The sequence below is a fragment of the Macaca thibetana genome, chromosome 12, assembly GCF_024542745.1.
Source record: "Macaca thibetana thibetana isolate TM-01 chromosome 12, ASM2454274v1, whole genome shotgun sequence".
Lineage (NCBI taxonomy): Eukaryota > Metazoa > Chordata > Mammalia > Primates > Cercopithecidae > Macaca > Macaca thibetana.
This window is the reverse complement of record NC_065589.1, coordinates 124,531,092-124,555,354: the sequence shown is the minus strand read 5'-3', so window position 1 is coordinate 124,555,354 and position 24,263 is coordinate 124,531,092. Positions and strand designations below refer to the sequence as shown.

The window sequence follows — 24,263 nt, the reverse complement described above, 5'->3', positions numbered from 1 at the left end:
GTGGCAGACTGTGGTCAGAGTGTGTCTTCAGGCCTGTCCCTGGCCCATCCTTCCTCAATGGGTGGGGCCTCCCTGCAGGAACTCCCACAACTTCAGCCGGAGGCTCAGGCACAGAGAACCCTGACCTCCCTGGGGCTGAGCCCCTAGTGGGCTCAACATCCCTTCATGTTAAAAACTCTCAATAAACTAAATGTTGATGGGACATATCTCAAAATATTGAGAGCTATTTATGACAAACCCACAGCCAATATCATATTGAATGGGCAAAGGCTGGAAGCATTCCCTTTGAAAACTGGTACAAGACAAGAATGCTCTTTCTCACCACTCGTATTCAACATAGTATTGGAAGTTCTGGCCAGGGCAATCAGGCAAGAGAAAGAAATAAAGGGTATTCATATTGGAAGAGAGGAAGTCAAATGGTCTCTGTTTGCAGATGACATGGCTGTATATTTATACAACCCCATCATCTCAGCCCAAAATCTCCTTAAGCTCGTAAGCAACTTAAGCAAAGTTTCAGGATACAGAATCGATATGCAAAAATCACAAGCATTCCTATACACCAAAAATAGCAAGCAGAGAGCCAAATCATAAATAAACTCTCATTCGCAATTGCTACAAAGAGAATAAAATACCTAGAAATACAGCTAACAATATATGTGAAGGACCTCTTCAAGGAGAACTACAAACCACTGCTCAAGAAAACAAGAGAGGACACAAACAATGGAAAAACATTCCATCCTCATGGATAGGAAGAATCAATATCATGAAAATGGCCATACTGCTCAAAGTAATTTATACATTCAATGCTATTCCCATCAAACTACTATTGACATTCTTTGCAGCATTAGAAAAACACTTTAAATTCCATACGGAATCAAAGAAGACCCCTTATAGCCCAGACAATCCTAAGCAAAAAGAACAAAGCTGGAGGCATCATGCTACCTGACTTCAAAGTATACTACAAGGCTACAGTAAACAAAACAGCATGGTACTGGTACCAAAACAGACATATAGACCAATGGAACAGAAGAGACCTCAGAAATAACACCATACATTTACAACCATCTGATCTTAGACAAACCTGACAAAAACAAACAATGGGGAAAGGATCTCCTATTCAATAAATGGTGCTGGGAAAGGTACATTATTTTTTGCTAGCCATATGCAGAAAACTGAAACTGGACCCCTTCCTTGCACATTATACAAAAATTAACTCAGGATGGATTAAAGACTTAAATGTAAAACTGCAAACCATAAAAACCCTAGAAGAAAACGTGGGCAATACCATTCAGGACACAGGCATGGGCAAAGACTTTATGACAAAATCACCAAAAACAATTGTAACAAAAGCCAAAATTGACAAATGGGATCTAATTAAACAAAAGAGCTTCTGCACAGCAAAATAAACTATCATCAGAGTGAAAAGGCAACCTATAGAATAGGAGAAAATTTTTGCAATCTACCCATCTGACAAAGGTCTAATATCCAGAATTTACAAGGAACTTAAGCAAATTTACAAGAAAAAACAAACAATCCCATTAAAAAGTGAGAAAAGGATATGAACAGACATTTCTAAAAAGAAGACATTTATGTGGCCAACAAATGTTGAAAAAATACTCAACATCACTAATCATTAGAGAAGTGCAAATCAAATCCACAATGAGATACTATTTCACACCAATCAGAATGGCAATTATTAAAGTCAAGAAGCAATAGATGCTGGTGAGGCTGGGGAGAAACCAAAACGCTTTCACACCGTTGGTGGGAATGTAAATTAGTTCAACCCTGTGGAAGACAGTATGGTGATTCCTTAAGAATCTAGAATCAGGAATAGTATTTGACCCAGCAATCCCATTACTGGGTATATACCCAAAGGGATAGAAATCATTCTACTATAAAGACACATGCACAAGTATTTTTATTGCAACACAATTTATAATAGCAAAGAGTTGTAACCAACCGAAATGCCCATCAATGATAGACTAGATAAAGAAAATGTGGTAAATATACACCATGGAATATTACGCAGCCATAAAAAGGAATGAGATCATATCCTTTGCAGGGACATGGATGAAGCTGGAAGCCATCATCCTCAGCAAACTAGCACAGAAACAGAAAACCAAACATCACATGTTCTCACTCATAAGTGGGAACTGAACAATGAGAACACATGGACACAGGGAGGGGAATAACACACATCAGGGCCTGTTGGGGGTGGGAGGCAAGGGGAAGGAACTTAGAGGATGGGTCAATAGGTGCAGCAAACCACCAAGGCACACATATACCTATGTAACAAACCTGAACATTCTGCACATGTATCCCGGAACTTAAAGTGTAAAAAAAAAAAATGCTGAAAGAAGTGAAGATTTTTTGGTGATTTTTAAATTGTGGTAAAATATACATAAGATTTACCATTTTAACACTTTTTAAATTTACAATTCAGTGGTATTAGTACATTCGCAATGTGTAGCCATCACCACTATCCATTTCCAGAACTTTTTCGTCATCCCAAACAGAAGCTCTGTACCCATTAAACAGTAACTCTCCATTCTCCCCTCCACCAATCCTCTGGTAACCTTTGTTCTACTTTCTGTCTCTATGAATTTGCCTGTTCTAGGTACATCATACACCATTTGTCATTTTGCATCTGGCAAACACTTAATATTTTCAAGGCTTAACCATGTTATAGAATATATTAGATTGCACTTTTTAAGGCTGAAGAATATTCTATTATATGTATACATCACATTTTCATTCATTCATTCATTCATTCATTCATTCATCCATTCATCAGTGGACACTTGGTTCTTTCTACTTTGTAGCTATTGTGACTAATGCTGCGATGAACATTAATGTAGAAGTACCTGTACACTTCCCCAAGGTGCTCTGTCCCAGGGAGATGGGAGTTTTATCTATAAGCCCCTGACTGGGGTACTGCCTTTCTTTCCAAGATGCCCTGCCCCGAGAGGAGGAATCTAGAGAGGTAGTCTGGTTACAGAGGCTTTGCAGTGCTGTGGTGGGCTCCGCCCAGTTTGAACTTCCTGGGGGCTTGTATACACTGTGAGGGGAACACCACCCACTGAAGCCTCAGTAATGGTGGATGCCCCTTCTCCCACCAACCTCTAGCATCCCGGGTCGACTTCAGACTGCTGTGCTGGCAGCAAGAATTTCAAGCCAGTGGATCTTGGCTTGCTGGGCTCTGTGGGGATGGGATCCACTGAGCTAGACCACTTGGCTCCCTGGCTTCAGCCCCCTTTTCAGGGGAATGAGCGGTTCTGTCTCGCTGGCATTCCAGGCACCACTGGGGTATGAAACAAACAAACAAACAGAAAAACTGCAGCTAGCTCAGTGTCTGCCCAAACAGCTGCCCAGTTTTGTGCTTGAAACCCAGGGCCCTGGTGGTGTGGGCGCCCAATGGAATTTCCTGGTCTGCGGGTTATGAAGACTGTGGGAAAAGCGTAGTATCTGGGCTGGAGTGCACCTTTCCTCGTGACACTGTCCCTCACACTTCCCTTGGTTAGGGGAGGGAGTTCCCCAACCCCTTGAGCTTCCCAGGTGAGTTGAAGCCCCACCGTGCTTCAGCTTGCCATCCCTGTGCTGCACCCACCGTCTAACCAGTCCCAATGAGATGAGCTGGGTATCTCCGTTGGAAATGCAGAAATCACCAGCCTTCTGTGTTGATCTCACTGGGAGTCGCAGACCACTGCTGTTTCTATTTGGCCATCTTGCCTGCCACTCCCCTTTCTATGACTTTTATGTCTTTATTTGTATTCTCATTTGTTCATATATTGTTTTCCTGATTCCCTTTAGTCCTTTGTGGTTTTGTTTGTCTCTTTGAGTATACATAATATAGTTGTTTTAAAGTCTTTGTGTGCTAATTCTGATGTCTGGGCTTCTTCACGAATGGTTTCTGTGATTTATTTTGTTTCTTTGAACAAGCCATATTTTCTTGTGTTTCTTTCTTCTATGCGTTGTGACTTTTTATTAAATATTGGGTATTTGACTGTTATAATGTGGTAACTCTGAAAAACAGTTTTTCTTCTTTTCACAACATTTGCTCTTTTTTATTCTAATTGTCAAAGGCTGTAGTAGTTTCTTTTGAGAATTTTTCAAACTATTTTTGCAAAGCCCTTGTCACGTGTGATCACTCTTTTATGTTAGCTTGGTTCAGCTAATGTTTTTCAGAGTTTCTTGAATGCGTGGAGCTAAAGCAAGCAAACAATAGCCTTCCCCACAATAGAAGCCCCAAAGAGTGAATAATCTCCTCTTCTAGTCTTTGCAGACGGGCTTTGTGCTAGACCGCTCCTTTGCTACTTAGATAGGCTTGCTCTGAGTCTAGAGATAGGCTTGCTCTGAGTCTAGAGACAGGCTTGCCCTGAGTCTAGAGATAGGCTTGCTCTGAGTCTAGGAGTCAGCCTGAGGTGACTGATGAACTTAATGTCATCTCAGATCTTTTCTGAGCATGCATCTTGTTTGACCATGTGGAGACTACTAAATTCTTCCACATATGTGGCTACTTTGTATGTCCTAATTTCCCAAAGAGTCTCACCCCAGCTTCTCCTCTGGGCCTTGGATGGTCTGTTGTATGTCTCCACTTGTAATCTCTTGCCCAAAACATCTGTTGACTTGCAGTTCCCCTGTAGCTTTACAAACTACTAGGGGAAAAGTGCCCACTGCTCTTTCTGCCTGCATACTCAGTTATGCCATACAGAGATGAGTACCCTACATCAGTCCTCTAGGTATTCCTTAGCCAGGTTATAACAGATGTACATAGTAATTTGCAAATAGGGGTCTGCTCTATTCCTTCTGGTTTGAGGGAAAGAAAGGGAGACTGGGATCCTGACACTCAAGACCAAGGCTGGTGTCACACTGGAAGAGGATGGGGAAAGGATGAATAAAAAGCACCACAAAACTTTCCTACCATTTTTCAGATGGCTTTTTTTGATTAGATGTTTTCTTAGGAGCTGTAACCTTTGATTATTCTCCAGAGCTCAAGTAAAGTTGGCTTACACAGTTTGTGTGTGTGTTTCTGTGGAGGAATGAGAGCTTGGAGTCTCCTAGTCAGTCATTTTGCTGTGCCTGTGGACATATTTTAAAACCACCAAAGTACTATGATGAAAGACAGACTGTTGAAATAGGAATAAACTGCATACTATTTTTTAGACACACTTTAAATATAATAGAACTACTGCTAAAAGTAAAAGGATGGAAAATACATACCACATAAACAGTAAGCACAAGAAAGCTGGTGTGGTTGTATTAATCTCAAAGTAGATTAATAATAAGAAATATTACCAAAGATAAGGAGGGGTATCTTAAATGATAAAAGGGCTGGTTATTCAAGATGACAAATAATCCAAAAAATTTGAACACAGTATTATATCTTCAAAGTACACACAAAACAAGCTGGGCCCCATGATGCATGCCTGTAGTCCCAGTGACTTAGGAGGCTGAGATGGGAGGATTCCTTGAGTCCAGGAGTTTGAGGCCAGCCTGGGAAATAAGACACCATCTGTATTAGTCCATTTTCATGCTGCTGATAAAGATATACCCGAGACTGGGCAGTTTACAAAAGAAAGAGGTTTAATTGGACTTACAGTTCTACTTAGCTGGGGAAGCCTCAGGATCATGGCAGAAGGCAAGGAGGAGCAAGTCCCATCTTACGTGGATGGCAGCCGGCAAAGAGAGAATGAGGAAGATGCAAAAGCAGAACCCCCTGATGAAACCATCAGATCTCATGAGACTTATTCACTACCATGAGAGCCGTATGGGGGAAGTTGCCCCCATGATTCAGTTATCTTCCACCAGGTCCCTTCCACAACATGTGGGAATTATGGGAGTATGATTCAAGATGAGATTTGGGTGGGGACACAGAGCCAAACCATATCAACATCTATTAAAAAAGTACACAAAAAGCGAAAATTGGCAGAAGTACAGGAAGACCGAGGCAAATCCACAATCGTAATGGAAGTCACACACACCCTTCTCTCGTAATTGATTAAAAAATACAGAAAAAAAAAGCAGTAGGGATATATAAGATCCGAATGACCTGATTAATAAATTTAACCTAATGAGCATATACAGAACATTTCATCCAACAGCTGCATAATAAATGTCAAGAACAGTAAAGGTTTTAGATTTTGCCCTACTTGCATGCTAATTAGTTAGCCTCCCAGTTTCATGGTTGCTGGAGAAGGCCTGAGATTCCCCGCGTCAGAGACAAAAAAACCTTATAATTTACAGCACAGCAAGTATACTGAGCTTCATGTTTGCCTCGGTTCCGTTTATTTCCTTGCCAACTCTCTTTGGGGTGATGTAGTACGGCCCAGGTGGATGCTATGCAAGCAGTGATTTGCATCACAGCCGAGGAACCTTGAGATTAGGAAACCTCAGGCTTTTATCATGGGGTGAAAGCAAATCTACTCAACTTTTGCCCCAGAGGGAGTCATTATCTTTATTACAGTGTCCAGCAAATTAACCTGCCCTCTGTTCCAAATGAATACATTATCTCCATCTTCAAAGGCTGTTTGCTATGTAAATATCTTTGAAAAAATAAAAAAGACCATTAGTGTCTCTGCTTATAAGACATACAGAAACATGAGAACCCATAGAAACTTGTCTCTGTAAATAAGCATTCTGTGTAAGTGCACATGGAATACTTACCAGGATAGACTATAGCCTGGGGCATATTAAAAACAATAACATTTCAATGACATCTAAAGGATTGAAATGATACAGGGTACATTCTCTGACCATATTAAACCCCCTCCTTTCCCCCAAAAAATAGAAACCTAGAAAATTATAAAATATTTGGAAATTAAGCAACATACTTCTAAATAACCTATGGATCTAGGAAGAAATCGCAAGGGAGTTAGACAATAGCAAAAATGTAAACACAATGTATGAACATTTGTGGGATGTAAAGGGGTGTATTTATTGCACTAAGTGAATCTATTAAATTGGAAAGTGGTTTTAAACTAAACGATCTAAGTTTTTATCTCAGTAAGTCATAAAACAGAAGAAATAATGAAACAGAGAGAAGGTAGAAGAAAATAATTAAGAGCAGAAATCAACAGAAAACAAATCAACAACCGATAAAATTAACAGAGCCAAAGTTGTTTCTTTGAATAGATAAGTAAAATTGATGAATTCTGTCAAATAAAAAACAACTCCAAATTTAGATAAGAAGAGACTTCAAGTGAAAGATTATTGCAAGAGGGGGAAAGAGACTATTGCATTAAGGAGAACGCTCTCACCATGAGACCTGTACGGGTCCCAAAGGTTAAGCAGAAAAGGATTTTTCTTGTATAAGGAGGAGTAAACAAACCTGGAAGGAACCCAGAGTGTGAGAATTGGAAGAATAGGATTACAGGTTGGAGGGGAGATGATCGGACAATAGGTTAGAGGATGTTGTATCCTGAGGTCAGCCTACTCTTGAGAAAGGCCATTAAGGGTGGGCTGTATGTTATATGTTGGCTCATAGTGGAGGTGAGTGAGAATTCTGGGACCTGGGGGAAAGACAGAATCTTAACTAAGGTTAGGTTAACAAGCATTTTCTTCGGATTGAACAGTGGGGAGCAAATAGTTTAATAATTTATGAGGCAAAGAGTGGGAATTTGGAGTGCCTGTGTTTGACCTCATCATAGATGAACAAGGTGGCATCTGTGAGTCATATGGGGGAAGTTATATAGGGAGCAGTGTTTCTTTGCAGTAAGTCTTTTTCTGGAATACCAAAAAGTAAGGGGATTTCTTAATGATTGCTATTTTCCAGAACCCAGGGCTCTGGTAAGATGTAACATTGTCAATTTCTAGGACTACTGACAAAAATAAAAAATAAAATAAAAAAAATACAGATCCTACAGTCTTTCAGGGATATTAATGTATTAACTATTATTACAAACAACTTTATGCTAATAATTTGACAGTTTAAAGAAAATGGAGCCGGGCGCGGTGGCTCATGCCTGTAATCCCAGCACTTTGGGAGGCCGAGGCGGGTGGATCATGAGGTGAGGAGATCCAGACCATTCTGGCTAACACAGTGAAACCCCGTCTCTACTAAAAATACAAAAACAGGCCGGGCGGGGTGGCTCAAGCCTGTAATCCCAGCACTTTGGGAGGCCGAGACGGGCAGATCACGAGGTCAGGAGATCGAGACCATCCTGGCTAAAACGGTGAAACCCCGTCTCTACTAAAAAATACAAAAAAACTAGCCGGGTGAGGGGGCGGGCGCCTGTAGTCCCAGCTACTCGGGAGGCTGAGGCAGGAGAATGGCCTGAACCCGGGAGGCGGAGCTTGCAGTGAGCTGAGATCCGGCCACTGCACTCCAGCCTGGGCGACAGAGCGAGACTCCGTCTCAAAAAAAAAAAAAAAAAAAAAAGAAAAAGAAAACGGACAGATTTTTTGAAAAATACAATTTCCTAAACCAACACAAGAAATGGAAAATCTGAATACTGCTAAAAATTTTTTAAAAAATCAAGGCCACATGAAAAACTGTTCTGAGTTTTGAAACTCTAGATCCACATGGTTTTATTGATGAATTCTCCCTGACATGGTAGAAAGAAAAAAATTGCCAATTGTTCACAATTTTTTTCCCTCAGAGAATAGATACGAAGAAATATTTCCCAGTTTCTTTTATAAGAGCAACATAAGCCTGATATCAAAGTCTAGCAAGGATATTGCAATAAATAAATAAAGGAATAAATAAATAAATAATGAATAAAAATGCAAAAATTCTAACAAAATGCTATCAAGCCTAATCAACCAATATTTAAAAGGGACACTACCTCAAGACCAGCTGCATTTTATTTCAAAAAAGTAAGGTTGGTTTAACGTTTTGAAATCAATTTGTTTCACTGCACTAGCAAGACAGAAAATCAAACATAATTTTCTTAAAAATTTTAGAAAAATGTGATGAAAGTCAACACCTATTTATGATAAATCTTCTTAGTTGATGATGATTAGAAAGAAATTTTCATAAATTAATAAAAGGTATCTATGACATATCTACAGCTAACATAATCCTCAATCATAAAACATTAAATATTTTTTCCCTTAGGTTAGAAGAAATGCAAGGCCAGGTCTTTATTCAGTTTTATACTGGAGGTCCTAGATAGTGTAATAAGGTAAGAAAAAATAAAATGCATACAGCTAGAATGGGAAAAGATAAAACTGCTTTTTTAAAATAGATGACATGACAGAAACCAGTTGTATTTCTATACAGAAGCCAACAAGCAATTGGAAAATAAAATGAAAAAACACTATTGATGATAGTGTTAAAAATACTAGACACCTACAAAAAATTTAGTAAGAGATATGCAAGAGCTCTTTAATGAAAATTATAAGCTATTACTGAAGCTTGACCTAGAGAGTTATAATATGTTTAATCATAAGACTCAATACTATTAAGATGATAATTGTTTGCAAATAGATCTCTATATTAAATGCAAAATCAATAAAAATCTAGCAGACTTGTACACATTGAAATTGACAAGCGAATTCTAGAATAGCTAAGACAACTTTGAAGAAGAACTAAGTTGGAGTACTGAAACTATCTGATTTTTAGACATACTATGAAGCTTCAGAAATTAGGCAGTGTGGTCCTAAGACCAATGAAACAGGATAGAGTCAAGAAATAGACCCACACGTATACAGTAAACTGATTTTCAACAGAGTCACCAAAGCAAGAAAATACTTTTTGTTTAAATTTATTTTTAATATTTATTAATTTGTGGAGACAGGGTCTTGCTCTGTCTTCCAGGCTGAAGTGCAGTTGCATCACCATAGCTCATTGCATCCTCAAACTCTTAGGCTCAAGTGATCTTTCACCACTGCCTTCCAAAGTGCTGGGATTGTAGGTGTGAGCCACTTGTCTAGCCAAGATTTCTTTTCAATAAACAGTGATGGAACAGCTGGAGAAAACAAAATGAGCCTTAACCCCGTCCTCAAACTATGCACAAAAATTAATTTAAAATGAATGGAAACCTAAATGTGACAGGTGAAGTGTCTAGAACAAAAGACAGAAAATATATTCATGAACTCATGGAAATCAAATAGTTGTTAAACAGAACACAAGGGCATTAGTCAGAAAAGAGAAATTGGTAAATTGAATTTGGTAAAGGGAATTCAGGCCCAAAATATGACACTTTGGCATGTGAGCAAAGTACAGAAGCGGGAAAGTCACGCTTTGACCTTCCTCATCCTTTTCCCCTGAAGCAGGTCATAGAACCTCATGTGAAATGTGCCCTTCCTGTATCTGGAGGAAACGAGCATCCTTATCACAGGGAAGAATTTGAACCAGCAGGTCTTCTACATTCCGCTAGTTTATTACCATTAGACTGTACCCCCTCCATCCAATCTTACTTCTTCATCCTATTCACATCTTTATCTAACCTAGCATAAAAAAATCCACAAGTTTACCTTTTCTTTTGAGTCTTCATTTCTGGAGACTTCTGTGTCATTTAAAATGTATATGTTTTTCTTCTGTTAATTTGCCTTTTGTTACGGGGCCTCAGCCATACACCTAGTGATGGGAGAGAAAAAGAGATTTCTTTTCACCTAAAAATTTCATAAAAATTAATAATGTCTGCTTATCAAAATACACCACTAAGGAAGTAAAAAGGTAAACTGTAAAATTGGAGAAAATGTTTGCAAATACGTCTGACAAAGGACTCACATACAAATATATATGATAAATGACTATAAATAAGAAAAAAGAAATAATCCAGTTTATACAATGGGGAGAAGTCTTCACCAGGCTTCACAAAAGAAGATATTAGAATGACTAATAAGTATGTGAAAAGGTGCTCATTCTCACTGGTCGTGGGAAATGCAAACAAAACAAAATAAAACAAAACCCCAAACCAAAATAACCCACAATGAGATACCACCATGCATCCACTTTTCTGGCTAAAATAAGAATGTGAAATAGTTGGAAATCTCACACATTGCTGGTGGGGATGTAAAATGGTACAGTGGCTTTGGAAAATTATCTGGCTATTTTTGATAATGGTAGCAAACCAAACTTGGGTCCACAGCAAAACCAAAAGCTGACATTGAGATTTGCTGTGAAAGAAAGTGAGGCATTTATTGCATGGTGCCAAGCGAGCACTGGGCAGTTAATGCTCATGGCTCAAACTCCCCAGCAGCTTGCAAACAAGGGCTTTCAAAGGCAGGGGTATATAGCAAGCAAGCAGAAGTTACAAACAAAATTGTTAATCAGTACATAGAGGTTATACATTGGTTAGGCTCAAAAAGGTGGGATATCTTTTTTTTGAGACAGAGTCTCGCCCGGTTAATTTTTTATATTTTTAGTAGAGACAGGGGTTCACCATGTTAGCCAGGATGGTCTCGATCTCCTGACCTTGTGATCCGCCTGCCTTGGCCTCCCGAAGTGCTGGGATTACAGGAGTGAGCCACTGTGCCCGGACAACGTGGGATATCTTAAAGTGGGGGCTTACAGGTCATAGATGGATTCAGAGATTCTCTGATTTGCAGTTGGTTAAATACATGAGGCTTTGTCTAAAAACTTGAGGTCAGAAAAAAGGAATATTAAATTGCAACCTGTGGGCATGACTCTCTCCAGACCCCTCAGGAAGAAATATTTATTTATTTATTTATTTATTTATTGTTGCAGTGTATAGTGGCACAATCTCAGCTCAGTGCAACCTCTACCTCCAGGACTCAAGCCATCCTCCCACCTCAGCCTCCTGAGTAGCTAGAACTACAGGCACCCACCACCAAGCCTGGCTAATTTTTGTATTTTTAGTAGAGACTGGGTTTCACCATGTTGGTCAGGCTGGTCTTGAACTCCTGACCTCAGGTGATCTGCCTGCCTTGGCCTCCCAAAGTGCTGGGATTATAGGAGTGAGCCACTGGGCTTGGCAGAGACAGGTTTTTGCCATGATGGCTCAAACTCAAGCGATCTGCCCCTGTCAGCCTTCCAAAGTGCTGGGATTACAGCACCCAGCCAGGAAGAAATTTAGAACAAAGCACTATGGTCAGAGTTCAGTCCCTAGTTCCTCCTTCTCTGAGGTCTGCGTGACAGCAGTCAGCACTTTCCATCTCACGGCAGCCCACGTTTCTGGAAAACAACTAAGGGACATGTTTCAAGATGCTATTTTAATTTCTATAGGAACCAAACGTGTTGTGTCTCTAACTTCCTTGGTGATTGTTTTAAGCTGCTGTTGCCTTCTTGTTTATCAGATTTCTCATTTACCTCCCAAGGCCAGCTAGATGTTTGGAATTTCCCTTGAAGAGACTCAGATTTTCCTTCATTTCCATGCTTGGGGATGACCCCGTGGGCCCTTAAGATGGGTCTTAGGGATCCTTGCTCCTTCTCAATAATGTTGAACATATAACTACCCTATGATCCAACAGTTTCAATATTAGAAATATACCTAGCAGGAATGAGTGACTATGTCCACAAAAAGACATGCACAAGGACCTCCATAGCATCTCTTCACTGTAGCCTCAAACTGGAAACAATCCAAATTTCTACCAACGGGTGGGACAAGCCATGTTATCTTCCTACAATGGAATACTACTCATTGATAGAAAGGAACTGCTGATACATGCAATCATGGATACGTCTCAGAAACATTTTGTTGAGAGAAAGCAGTCAGACATAGAGGACAGCACACCGTATAATCTCACTGAATTTTGAAAAATCAGAGCCATCATTGCCTGAGCAGGGGCTGGGAGAGTGACTGAAAGGGACTTGGTGTGGCCATGGAAATACTCTCACTGCATTTGTGTGATGCTCACATGAGTGTGTGAATGTGTCAAAATGCATTGAGCTGAGCGCTTAAGATTTGTGTCCTTTACCGTGTGTCAGTGATACTTCAATAAAGAACAATTAGCACAAAAGCCCCAGCAGGAAAAATCCCACTAGCTTACGCCTGTGAAGAAGACAAGCTTGAGCCAACTCCGGCTGAGTCTGCAGCTGGCGGGGATGGGTCCCTTCCCAGTCTCTGCAGGAATTCAGGAGTATTCTGAGGAAACTGGCCCAGGATGCCCGATCTTCTACCAGCCCAAAGCAGGAGAGCCAGGGGCACGGAGGGTGCTGTGTAGCAGCTAGAAAGCCAGGAGGGGGCATTTTGAGCACAGGCATTGCCAATACTGCAATGTCTAATTTTAGCACCCAATAATTTAACAAATCAACTTGCTATCAAAAAATCTAAGCCACCCACCGCCCTCCTCAAACAACAAAGCACCGTACAGCACCGGGGTGTGCTCACCTTGCTGAGCTGCTGAATCCATTCTGTTAACCCTGCACCTGTACAAAGCAAGGCCACGTGCATTGCCTTCTCACACTGATTAAGGACCCTGGGAGGGGGCAATGAGATCAAGGAGGGAAAGGCCCGGACTGAAAACATGCATGCTTGGTAGGGGGAGCATGGGTTGACCGGTGACAGCCCAGCTGACAACGGCCCAAAGCAGGACAGTGTTCCCAGGGGTGTAAAGTAGAATTAGCATCTATGTCACAGGCCAGGACAGAGTCTCGGATGTGCAATGTCAGGGTGGAAGGGAGACCTTTGCATGCAATGGTCCCATTTTATAGATGGGGACATTGAGATACGGTTGGGGGAAGAGGGTTCTTGGTGTCTAGACTCAGTGGCCAGGTGGAGACGCAGGCTGGGTCCATCAGGAGGGGACTTTGTCGTTCTTGGATGTGCGGTTTGGGGAGTGGTATGCACAGGGAATGAGGGGCTCTGACCAGGCAAATGGATGGGCCAACATGGCTGGGGGCTGGGCCTGCCTACAGAGTGAGCTTCCTGGCCAGGAGGGCTGTGTCCCAGCTGCAGAGTGGCCCAGCTGGCTGGGACTGGAGAGGGACGGGAGCAGACAGGAAAGGCAGTGATTCTGGAAGGGTGGCTTCAACCAGCAGCCATGGACAAGGGGCAACTGGGAGGAGCTGTGAGATGGGAAGCCAGGGGCAGGATTGCCCGGGCGTTGGGCAGTGGGCTTTAGACACCTCTTACAGTCGCAAAAAATGACAGGAAAGGATCTGAACACTTCAGCACCGGCCTGAATGTGCAGATGAGCTTGCCTAGATAAGCGGATGATATATTTAAAAGACACACAAGGCCGGGCGCGGTGGCTCAAGCCTGTAATCCCAGCACTTTGGGAGGCCGAGACGGGCGGATCACGAGGTCAGGAGTTCGAGACCATCCTGGCTAACACGGTGAAACCCCGTCTCTACTAAAAAAATACAAAAAACTAGCCGGGCGAGGTGGCGGGCGCCTGTAGTCCCGGCTACTCGGGAGGCTGAGGCAGGAGAATGGCGTAAAAACCCGGGAGGCGGAGCTTGCAGTGAGCTGAGATCCGGCCACTGCATTCCACCCTGGGCGACATAGCGAGACTCCGTCTCAAAAAAAAAAAAAAAAAAAAAAAAAAAAGACACACATAAATGTAAAATGAAGTTAGAGTGCCTGCCTCATAGGATGTTCATTGAATCCTCTCAATAACCATACAAGGTAAACACCACCCTATTAATTTGATTTTGCTGGTGAAGAAACTGAGGCACAGGGAGGTCAAACTTGCCCCCGATCACAAATCCAGAAGTGGTTGAGCCAGGTTGGAACCTGGGCAGTGTGGCTCCAGAGAACACGCTGTTAGCCACATCACTGTCCCAACACAAATCTCCACTTAGGTATCTTAAACAGCAGCGTTTAAATACTAAATCTGCATAGAGAAACATACGGAAGGATGGCCGCTGTGGAGAGATTTCAGGCAATTCTTACTTTCCCTGTATACTTTCCTGTTCTGTTTGGCCTTTTCTTTTTAGAGTGAGAATGTGCTATATATATAATTGGAGAAAACAACAATCCAATAAAGCTAAACAAAATAAAATAAGAGGAACCACTCTTGTTCAGTTTTCTACATTCCGGACTGTTCAGCTGGTCTCCCCTGTGGGCATCAGGATCCTGACCATGGCAGCCAAGCAGATCTCCCGACAGGGCCCCCTGAGACTTTGGCTAACTCAGGACTTGCACACGATGGCCAAGGAATGCACCAAGCGTGAGAAGTACAGCTCCCTGCACAGTTAACTTAGGCACAGGCATATATTACACACTATGCGCCCTGCTCAGGCACACTCTCTGCTGACTTTGTACCCTTCCTCCCTCTGATAGGAAGGGGGGACATTCCCTGTTAGTGAGGCTGTGGGAATATGCCTGGTCTTTATATCCTTTCTTCCCCCATAGGCCAGTGTGGCTGAGTTGTAGCCCCTAGTGATGGTTTTGTGCACTGGGCCTCTGGACCTGGACCTTTAGGGTGACAGTTGGTGCTCCCTGTGATCAGGTAGTTGTTATGTAGGGTGGCAGATGTCATATCAGAGTTATATACAGCAGGGCTTCAGAAGGAGTGGACAAGGAGGAGTTGGGGGATATGGAGAATTGGAGCAGGGGTGACCCAACCTGGGTGGTAGTTAACCTGGGTGAATAGTTAACCTGGGTAGGTAGTTAACATGCAAAGGTGATGGAATCCGGGTTTAGATGATGAGGAAGAGGAGGCTTTGGTGCCCATGTGGATGATGTGGGATGTGCAACAGGAAAGGGGTTGACTTAGGCAGCATTGTGTGGAATTGGAGGTGCCTGCGGGCAGAGATAGCCCAGACGCCATACGATGCACAGGTGTGTGGAGTCTGGACTCCACGCACACGTGGGAATTGTCAGCCAGGAGGTGGTGATTGAAACCAGGTGGGTGGATGAGCGCTCAGGCTGGAGCAGCTCCTATGGGGGCAGGGAGGGGGAGCTGTGTTTATCCTAATCCTCAGGGAGGTCAGGTATAATTCTGGGAATCAGACAGTGGTGCCTTGGACTGGGGTGAGATGAATCCATCCTGCTAATCTGTATTAATCTGGCAGCAAGAGAAAGCAAGAGTGAGAGTGAAGAAGAGGACCCTGTTTTAGGCAGCTTGCCGTGGATGTGACCCACATCACCTCGTGTCTCACGCCATTGGTGGTATCCACTTAGAACTCACGAGATTTATAAATTTGGAAAGGGAAACTTTCTACAAAGGATGCAACCTGCACGCTTGGAAGTGGAGCCTCAGGCAGAGGCCAAAAGCAGGCAAGGTGAGGAAGGAAGGAGGACAAGGAGTTTTGCTAAACCAGTTGGCTAAACCTAACTTCCTAACAGGTTATAGGTCAATTATGAATATTCATGAAAAAGGGTCCTGTGCAGGCATGATAAGCAAACATACATGTTGCATGCATCCCATGTTCACCTTGGGGTGGAGACTTAACATTACAGGAAAATAATAAAATTAGCTGCTATATGCCAATTTTATCCTATAAAACTTAGGATCCAGAGGCACTTAGTGGATAGCCTCTGTAAACTGGCCAGAACCAGTCTGTTGTCAGGGTCATAGGAAAGCTTTGTGACACTGGTCAGCCATCACATTGAAAGGCAACAAGGGAGGGGACCCTGGTGACAGCATCAGGGAGTTGATTGAAATTGGAATCCACGGAGGAGTCTTCCTGTCTCTTCATGGCTATGGCTGGGAAACTTAGTTTTAAATGTTTTTTTCTGGGATCTCCTTGGCCAGGAGCAGCCCATCCAATCTGTCAAGGGCTTAAGATTTTATTTTTATTTCACAGTGGGAATGAGTGACATGACGCACTGAGATGTGTGGAGCCTGGGTTTTGCAACTCTGGTGGGACTCTTGCCCTCCAGCCATACCTCAGTCTCTGGAAGGGGAGCATGAATGTCTGGTGGGCAGCTGGCCCCTGCTGCCCCAGACAACCGAGCCTTCCGGTGGTGTGAGTGCATTGGCGCCTCGCCAGAGGTGCGGAAGCTGCCTCTTTCCCACGTTCTCTGTTTCTGTCTCTGCCCCCACATCTACCCCTCCAACTTCCTCCCTTTGCTTTTCAGATCTGATGCCCTGGGAAGGGAAAGCATTAATGCCTTGTTTGTTGTTAACCAGTTTGATCAATTAATTAGCTACAGGGTACCTAATGTGTGGCAGGTCATGTGTTTATTAAGACTAAAGTAAAAACTGAGAGCTTTACATTCTTAAATTTTTTAAAGAAAAAATCAATCCTCCTAATGGTCCTGAGATGGGCACTATTTTCCCTTCTCCCACCCTTCTGCCCTGGAGACCCTCAAGTGACAGATGTTCAGCTGGATACTCAGAGGGAAACAGTGTCACCCAGAGACAGGCAAATGCACCAGGCCACACAGGTCAGGCTGAGTTCCCCTCAGTGTTTTACTGTTAGATGACACCCACGTTGTCCAGTCCTGTTTCCCCACAGCCATCACTTCTTTCACCAGGCTTAGCATAAAAACACACAGGTTTTGCAGTTTCTTTGACTCTTCATTTCTTTATTAAGTCTCCCATGTCATGTAAAGTTTCTTGAATAAATTTGTGGGCTTTTCTCCTGTTGATCAAAACTGAACTTGTCAGTTTTATTTTTGGGCCTAGCCAGGGACCCCAAAAGCGTTGAGGAAATCTTCCTCCCCTATAGGAGGTGGGGAGGGATGACCAGGCAGAGCCCAGAGGATTTTCAGTGCAGCGAACTATGCCGTATGATGCTATAATGGTGGATACATGTCATTATGCATTTGTCCAAACCCACAGAATATGCGCTATCCAGACTGAATCCTCATGCAAACTATGGTCTTTGGATGATCGTTGTCAGCAGACAGGGAGGGTCTCCAAGGACTGTAGGAATTTAACCAACTTCAGCAATTAGCCTGTTTTACAGCCTCCTACCTTGCAGCCTGTTTTTCCCCAAACAGTGTGTGGAATGTAGTCACCCAGTCAGTTGAAACCAGGTCCCGACAGACCCCAGCAACTTATAAATGGACCCGAGTGAACGTTCCTCATGACCATGCTAAAATCTCCGTGCTGGGAGTAGCTGTGGCTTCATTACCATAACATGCAACCCAAGCGATGGCGTGATGACTCACTGTGTCTGCACCACTGGGACCCCTCCTCTGCATGCAGCTATGCACCCTCTCCCCACCCCATCACCCCATAAGACTCTTCTGTCCCTTTTTCTCAGGGAGACACTGCTTTGGAGAATCCTCCCAGTGCTCTTCTTATTTGTGCCAAGTAATGAAACTATTGATCAAAACCTGTGTTCTCATAGGGAGTCATCCATTACCTGCCAGGCAAACTGTTACTGAAACACTGAGGATTTGGTCTAGGTCCTGCACAGGAAGCCAATCACTGAGACAGCAAGTACTGCCAGGGAAGAAGGCTTCAATTGGGTGCTGCAGCCAAGGAAGATGGGAGCTCAGTCTCAAATCCATCTCTCCAACAGATTAAAATTGGGGTGCTTATAGCACCAGGAATTAGGGAGGGATAAGGAAGTAATCATGATGGATGAGGGGGCTGACATCTCATTGTCTGGAAGTGGAAATCTGATGAGTTTCAGGTTCTTGCCTGAGAGTCAGTTTTCTGAGAAAGAAACACAGATGAGACAAATTACAAGTTTTAAGCTCAGGGTGGGGGGAGTGAATTTCTAGGTTTATTAAAAAAAAGTAAGTATTAGTTTGATAGGACAATTGGACTGGTTTCAGAATGAGCCCCATTTTTTTTCGGGTAACACAGTGACATGTGAGCACAGGCTCATCAACTGTAGCAATGCACTGCTGTGGTGAGAGATGCTGATAGGTCGGGAGGCTGTGCATAGGTGGGGCAGGGGGTATTTGGGAGCTCTGTGCCTTCTGCTCAGGTTTGCTATGAACCTAAAACTACTCTAAAAAATAAAGTATATTAAAAAAAAATCCATTAGAAGGAGAGTGGCCAGGATATCTGGGAAGGCTCCCAGTGAAGGCATGTCTGGGACAAAGGGAAGGAATGAGGGTGCCAGGTAGTGAGGCTGAGGGTGACAGGCATCTCCAACAGCTGCCGTGAGATGTCCGAAGGATTGTCCCACAACAGGGAGTCTAGCTCATTCCGTCTTACTGTAAAACATATAACCAGGAAGGATGAACAGGCATTTAGGGAAGCAGATGTTTGCCCAAGAGAAGAAAAAATCTTCAAAGTTGACAGGCTCAACAGCGGTGCAGCTGCCCCTGAGGGAGCCTGTCCCACCACCAGGGGCACATCAGGGCTTCGAGACTCCTTGTCAGCATGGGGCAGGAGGGCCCTGCAGGGCTCTGAGGGCCTTTCCATGCAAAATTGATTTTCCTTCGATTTTCTCAGTTCAGTTCTTTCTGGACTTACAACAACTTACTGGAATCCAGAAAATACTCAGGTATAACTTTGAGAAATGTGGAAATTCTTCCTAAAGGCTCCTTTGATTTCCCTTTGAAATGCGAAAATACGATGTAAGCCTCATGGCTGTGGAACCCACAGCTATTCAATTCCTTCCACAGGTGACAAAAAGCATCCAGCCTGCAGCATAGATGTGTGAAAAGAGATTAGGCAGTGTGTGAAAACACTTCCCATCAGCCATTTGACGACTTTTTTGAAATGCTAATGTCAGCCCTCCAGAGCTGTTATCTTGGAATTCACACCTATTGGATTCTACATCCAGGTAAATAAAGCAACCTCTGATGAACACAGAAGGTGTGAAGCCAAACTGAGGCAAACTGTGAAAATCCCGGACTTAACTCATCCCAAGGGGACAAGGAAAAATGCAATTATCTTCCTTCTTCATCCAGTATCATTTATTTTTGTGACAATTTTGAGCTCGAATGGCTGCACGAGAGATAACTACCATTAATTGAGCATCTGCTACAAACCATGGACAATGTCAGTGCTATTTTACATTCAAATCTCTCCACAACCACGTATTTTAATTAAGTACTATTAGTTCTGTTTTCCAGTGTGTAAATCACAGTTGACGTAGATTAAATAATTTTCTCAAAGACATTGATGCAATGAAGCATATACCATCCCAAAATATGCCAGACTGGTGTATTGATTATTTCAAGTGGAAAATATTCAATATGTAGTTTCAGGAAGGGCTGGCTGACCTGTCTTCTGCATGCAGCAAACTATTAATATTCCTCTGGGAGGGGTGCCCTCACAGTACCAGGGTGAGAAAATAGCCCTTATCACTAGAGACTGGGAACTGGGGCTACAATGGACCTGAATAAACATACCTAAAGTGTGAACCCAAAATGTCTGAGACAGCGCTTAACCAAGTTAGAAAGTTTATTTTGCCAACATTAAGGATATGCCCATGACACAGCCTCAGGTAACATGTGCCCAAGGTGGCACAGCTTGTTTTATACATTTTTGAGCATTACACATGCAGTCAGTATATGTAAGATGTACACTGGTATGGTCCAGAAAGTCAGGACAACTCGAGGCTGGGGACGGGGCTTCCAGGCCATAGGTAGGTAAGGAACAAATGGTTGCATTCTTTGGTGTCTCTGATTAGCCTTTCATTGAATACATAATTTACATAAGTCACTTATGCCTTAGTCTTGCTTAGTGAAATAACAGGGCAGAGGAAGCAATCAGATATGCATTTGTCTCGTGTGAGCAGAGGGATGACTTTGAGTCCTGTCTATCTTTTGTCCACAAGGGATTTCCTTGTGGGCAAACTGTGAGGGAGGTATGCAGCTTTTAAAAAAAGTCTTTACAGCGGTCTTGTTAAGGAATAGAATGGGAGGCCAGTTTGTCTACACAATACCTAGCTTGACTTTTCCCTTTGGCCTAGTGATTTTGGGGTCCTGTGATTTGTTTTCCTTCCACAACAGTAATGCTTATCTTCCTTCAGTTTTACCACTTTCCCCAGCCCCTATACATCTCCAAGTGAGTCCCCTGGAAATTTGCTGCACTAGCCAGATCCCCTTTGTCCTGTCATTTCTTTGCAAATTTATGGTTCTTTGACTAAAAGTATAAAAGCATCTCCCTTTGGCCACTTCTTTGGACTCCACTGTCTTGTGAAGATCCCCATGTACATGTAAAACTAATAAAATTGGGGTGCTTTCTTTTTGTTAATCTGCCTGGTATCAATTTGGTTTCCAGATACAGCCTGAGAGCCCACTAAGAGCTAAAGGAGAGTTGGAGGGGGTCTCTGGCCCCTCTACAGCACACAGTGGCAAAGTAGTGAAGGAGGGGTACTGACATAAAAAGACTGAACAGTGATTGACTAAAATCTCAGAGATGTAGAGTATTTTTGAGGGTAGTAATGGTAGGGACAGCAGGCAGGAAAATTCTGGGCAGAAGAGGGCAGGTTCCTGGCAAGGGCCCCCACTGTCAAGTCTGGAGCCGCAGCCTCAAGTGAGAACTTGCATCCCTGTTTTCCTACTTGAATGTTGCCTTTTCCAAAACCACCTGTGGCCTGCCCTGCCCCCCATCCTGTGCCCATAAAAACCCAGGCTCAACGGGCAGAGGAAGGAGAAGAGGAGAAGCAGCTGGACGTAGGAGACTATGGTTGGACGTCAGACAGAAGTGGCTTGACACCAGAGGGAAGTAGCTTGATGGCGTAACTTTGGAGAGGAGTTTGGCTGGGAGTGGCTGGACTTTGGGGGAGTATTGCCTTCCTGCCTCATCCCCTTTTCAACTCCTTATCCTGCTGAGAGCCACTTTCACCAGCAATAAAATTCCCCGCATTTACCATTTTCAATTCATTTTCAATTCATTTGTGTGACTTCATTTTTCCTGGACACTGGACAAGAGCTTGGAGCCATGAGTGTGGGTGCAAAAGGCTGTCACACTAACCCTCCACTGAGCTGTTAAACCATCTGCAGATGGCAAAGTTAAAAGAGCACTGACTGTAACACTCCCTCTGGGGCTTCAGGGGACAGGGGCAGCTCCGTGGGGCCGGTCCGAAGTTCATTCCTTCCAGCACCCAAAAGTGATTGCCCCGGCTCCTGCACCCACTCACCTGTGTGCTCTCCCCCCATGAGGGGTAAAGCACAGTGGGTCTGACTGAGTGGGATTCACCCCTGCTAGCAGTGAAGTGGCCGGCTAGTTCCAGTGACCCTGCGCTCCACTTCCTACCTGCGAAGGGGTCAGGGAAATATCCTGCTTCAGTAATGGTAGCTGTGGCAACAAAGAGCCCACAAATCTCAATGGCTTAAGACACAAAATAGTATTAATGACCCAAGTTTGATGTGGTTGGCACTGGTTGGAGGACAATCTGCTCCATGTAGCCTTTCAAGGACCATGTTCCTCTGTCTTGTGGTGCTACCATCCTCAGCATGTGTGCCCATCCATGTTACTGCAGCAAGAATGTGAACGGAGTGGAGATTTTTACGGGCCAGGCCTGGAGGTGGTGTATACCACTTCTGCCCTTGTTCTCTTAACCTTGATTCAGTCACCTGGCCCCAGACTAAGTCCCAGGGGTCTTGTAAATGTCGTTAAATGTGTGTGTTCAGGAAGAAAATGGAAAGATTTGGGGAACACATAGGATTTCGTCATTTTTTTTCATTTTGTCTGCTTCATGGGACACTGTATCTCACTCACAGTAGGCACCTAATATGCATTTTCACATTCAATAGATGAATGAATGAATGATGGCTTAATTCCATAGTAACAACAATCTAGTTGTAAGCAAACCAGAAAATCAAAGCTGGGTTCACTATGGCCATTGGAATCAATGTTGATTTATTTAAAGCAGAGTGAAAATAAATCATATTAGTCAGTACAAAATATACCAGTAATACTGCTAATAGAAATTCCTTCATAGAGGTGAGGAAGATAAAGTCAGTTAATACGTGTAAAAGTGTGGGAACATATAGTAAGTTACTTGTGTTAGCTATGACTAGCTGATGGGTCTTCAAGTGGTCTTCAGTGAGACATCCTCAGTTTGCACCGGCTCTTGTCTGTTCTTTGTGCCCTTTTTAACCACATTCTGGAGTTTTTAGTAATAACTGGTATTGTTCTCAGTGGAGAGGAGGCGCTCCCTTAAACATCTGGGAGGTTCTGAAACAAACAAGTTTGCCAAATGCCACTCAGAAAGAGGTCCTGGCTTTTTAATTGGCATTTGGCAAACTTGCAAGGGGAGGAGAGGTTCATTGATATGCTTATTAATGTCACTGTTTGAGGCCATTAAATGATGATAAATTTTACCAACAATAGGGCAACTAGCTACTTTTCTTCTAAAACCCTTGTTTCTCTGGGTTTGTATCTACCCCTTAACATGGGATGCTGGGTCTTGCTTACCAGCGCCTCTATTTGGCAGATTATTCTCTCTGGAGGCTTGATGTTGTCCAGCTAGGGGAAAGGGGCATGAGTTTAGGCGTCTTGGGGAAAGGGGCTGAAACTCAATTAGCCTTCCCATGGCGATTCTTATGATGAACGCTAAAAGAAGAGTCAGAGATGCAGAAATAGAGAAAAGAGCTGGGGGAACAAGATTTCAAAAGGAGAGTGATAGATCATTTCAGTGGAAGGGCATGTGCTGACTGGGCTTAGTGCATTTAGCACTGCCTGCCTGTCCTCTCTGCTTGTGCATGAACTCCGGGCTGGGATAATGGGAGGTGAATCTAAAGGGTACACTGCCTGTTGTTCAGTGAGACCGTCCGATGATCTTATCAAGAAGTTTGTACTTGGTCCTATGGGCAGTGGGAGCCACTGAAGGTGTCTGAGCTGTAGAGTGAAGGAGTAAAACCATGCCTTGAGAAGTGCAATCCAGCAGCTGAGGAGCCTTATTTGAAGAGGGAACAGTCAAAGATGAGCAACCCGGGCGTGAGAGAGCGACACTGGTCTAGTGAGAGACAATGAGAGACTTTGCTATTGATGCAGTGGGTGGAACGAGGCTGAGAAGCTGCACTGCAGACCCAGGGCCGCCTCTTTCTCTACAGCAGCCTCCACCCCGAAGTCTCCACCTAGGGCAGTAGTTTTCACACATGAGTGTGTACCTGAGTCAACTGGAGGGCTTGTTAAACTCAGATTTCTGGGGCTCACCTCCAAAGTTTCTGATTCAGAAGGTCTGTGGTGGGGACCAAAACATTTTCATTTATAACAAGTTCCCAAGTGAGGCTGATGTCGTTGGTCTGGGGACACATTTTGAGAACCACTGGGAAATGGATCAGCTTTGCTGAAGACCTAAGATGCTTGCAAAGCTCTCTCAGTCTCACAGAGAGGCTACGTCAAGTCTCGCATGCATGCACGCACCTTTGCGCACAGACGTGTACACTTGAGTGTGGTTGCCAGGTAGAGGGGCTTGGACGGAAAAGCTCTCTGGGCCTCAAGTGCCTGCAGTAATGCTCTGTTACTCTGGGTCTCTCAGGCTTTTCAATGTTAGAATCCCTCTAGAATGCAACTGACCTGTGTTTGGATTTGCTAAGAGCCAGTAGGTAGCACAGCCTTTGGGAAGGGGAAATGGTCAGGTGCTGTGGAGAGGGTGACAG

General features: G+C 43.5%; 1 long non-coding RNA gene across 1 annotated transcript; it reads right to left on the bottom strand.

Annotated features, from left to right (window-relative positions):
- Positions 1-10,488: 10,488 nt before the first annotated feature.
- LOC126933077 (uncharacterized) lies at positions 10,489-13,279 on the bottom strand. Its single transcript, XR_007718414.1, has 3 exons — positions 13,236-13,279; positions 12,895-13,071; positions 10,489-10,519 (listed from the first exon to the last, which is right to left on the bottom strand). It is a non-coding gene; the product is annotated as an uncharacterized LOC126933077 (long non-coding RNA).
- Between the last annotated feature and the right edge of the window lie 10,984 nt (positions 13,280-24,263).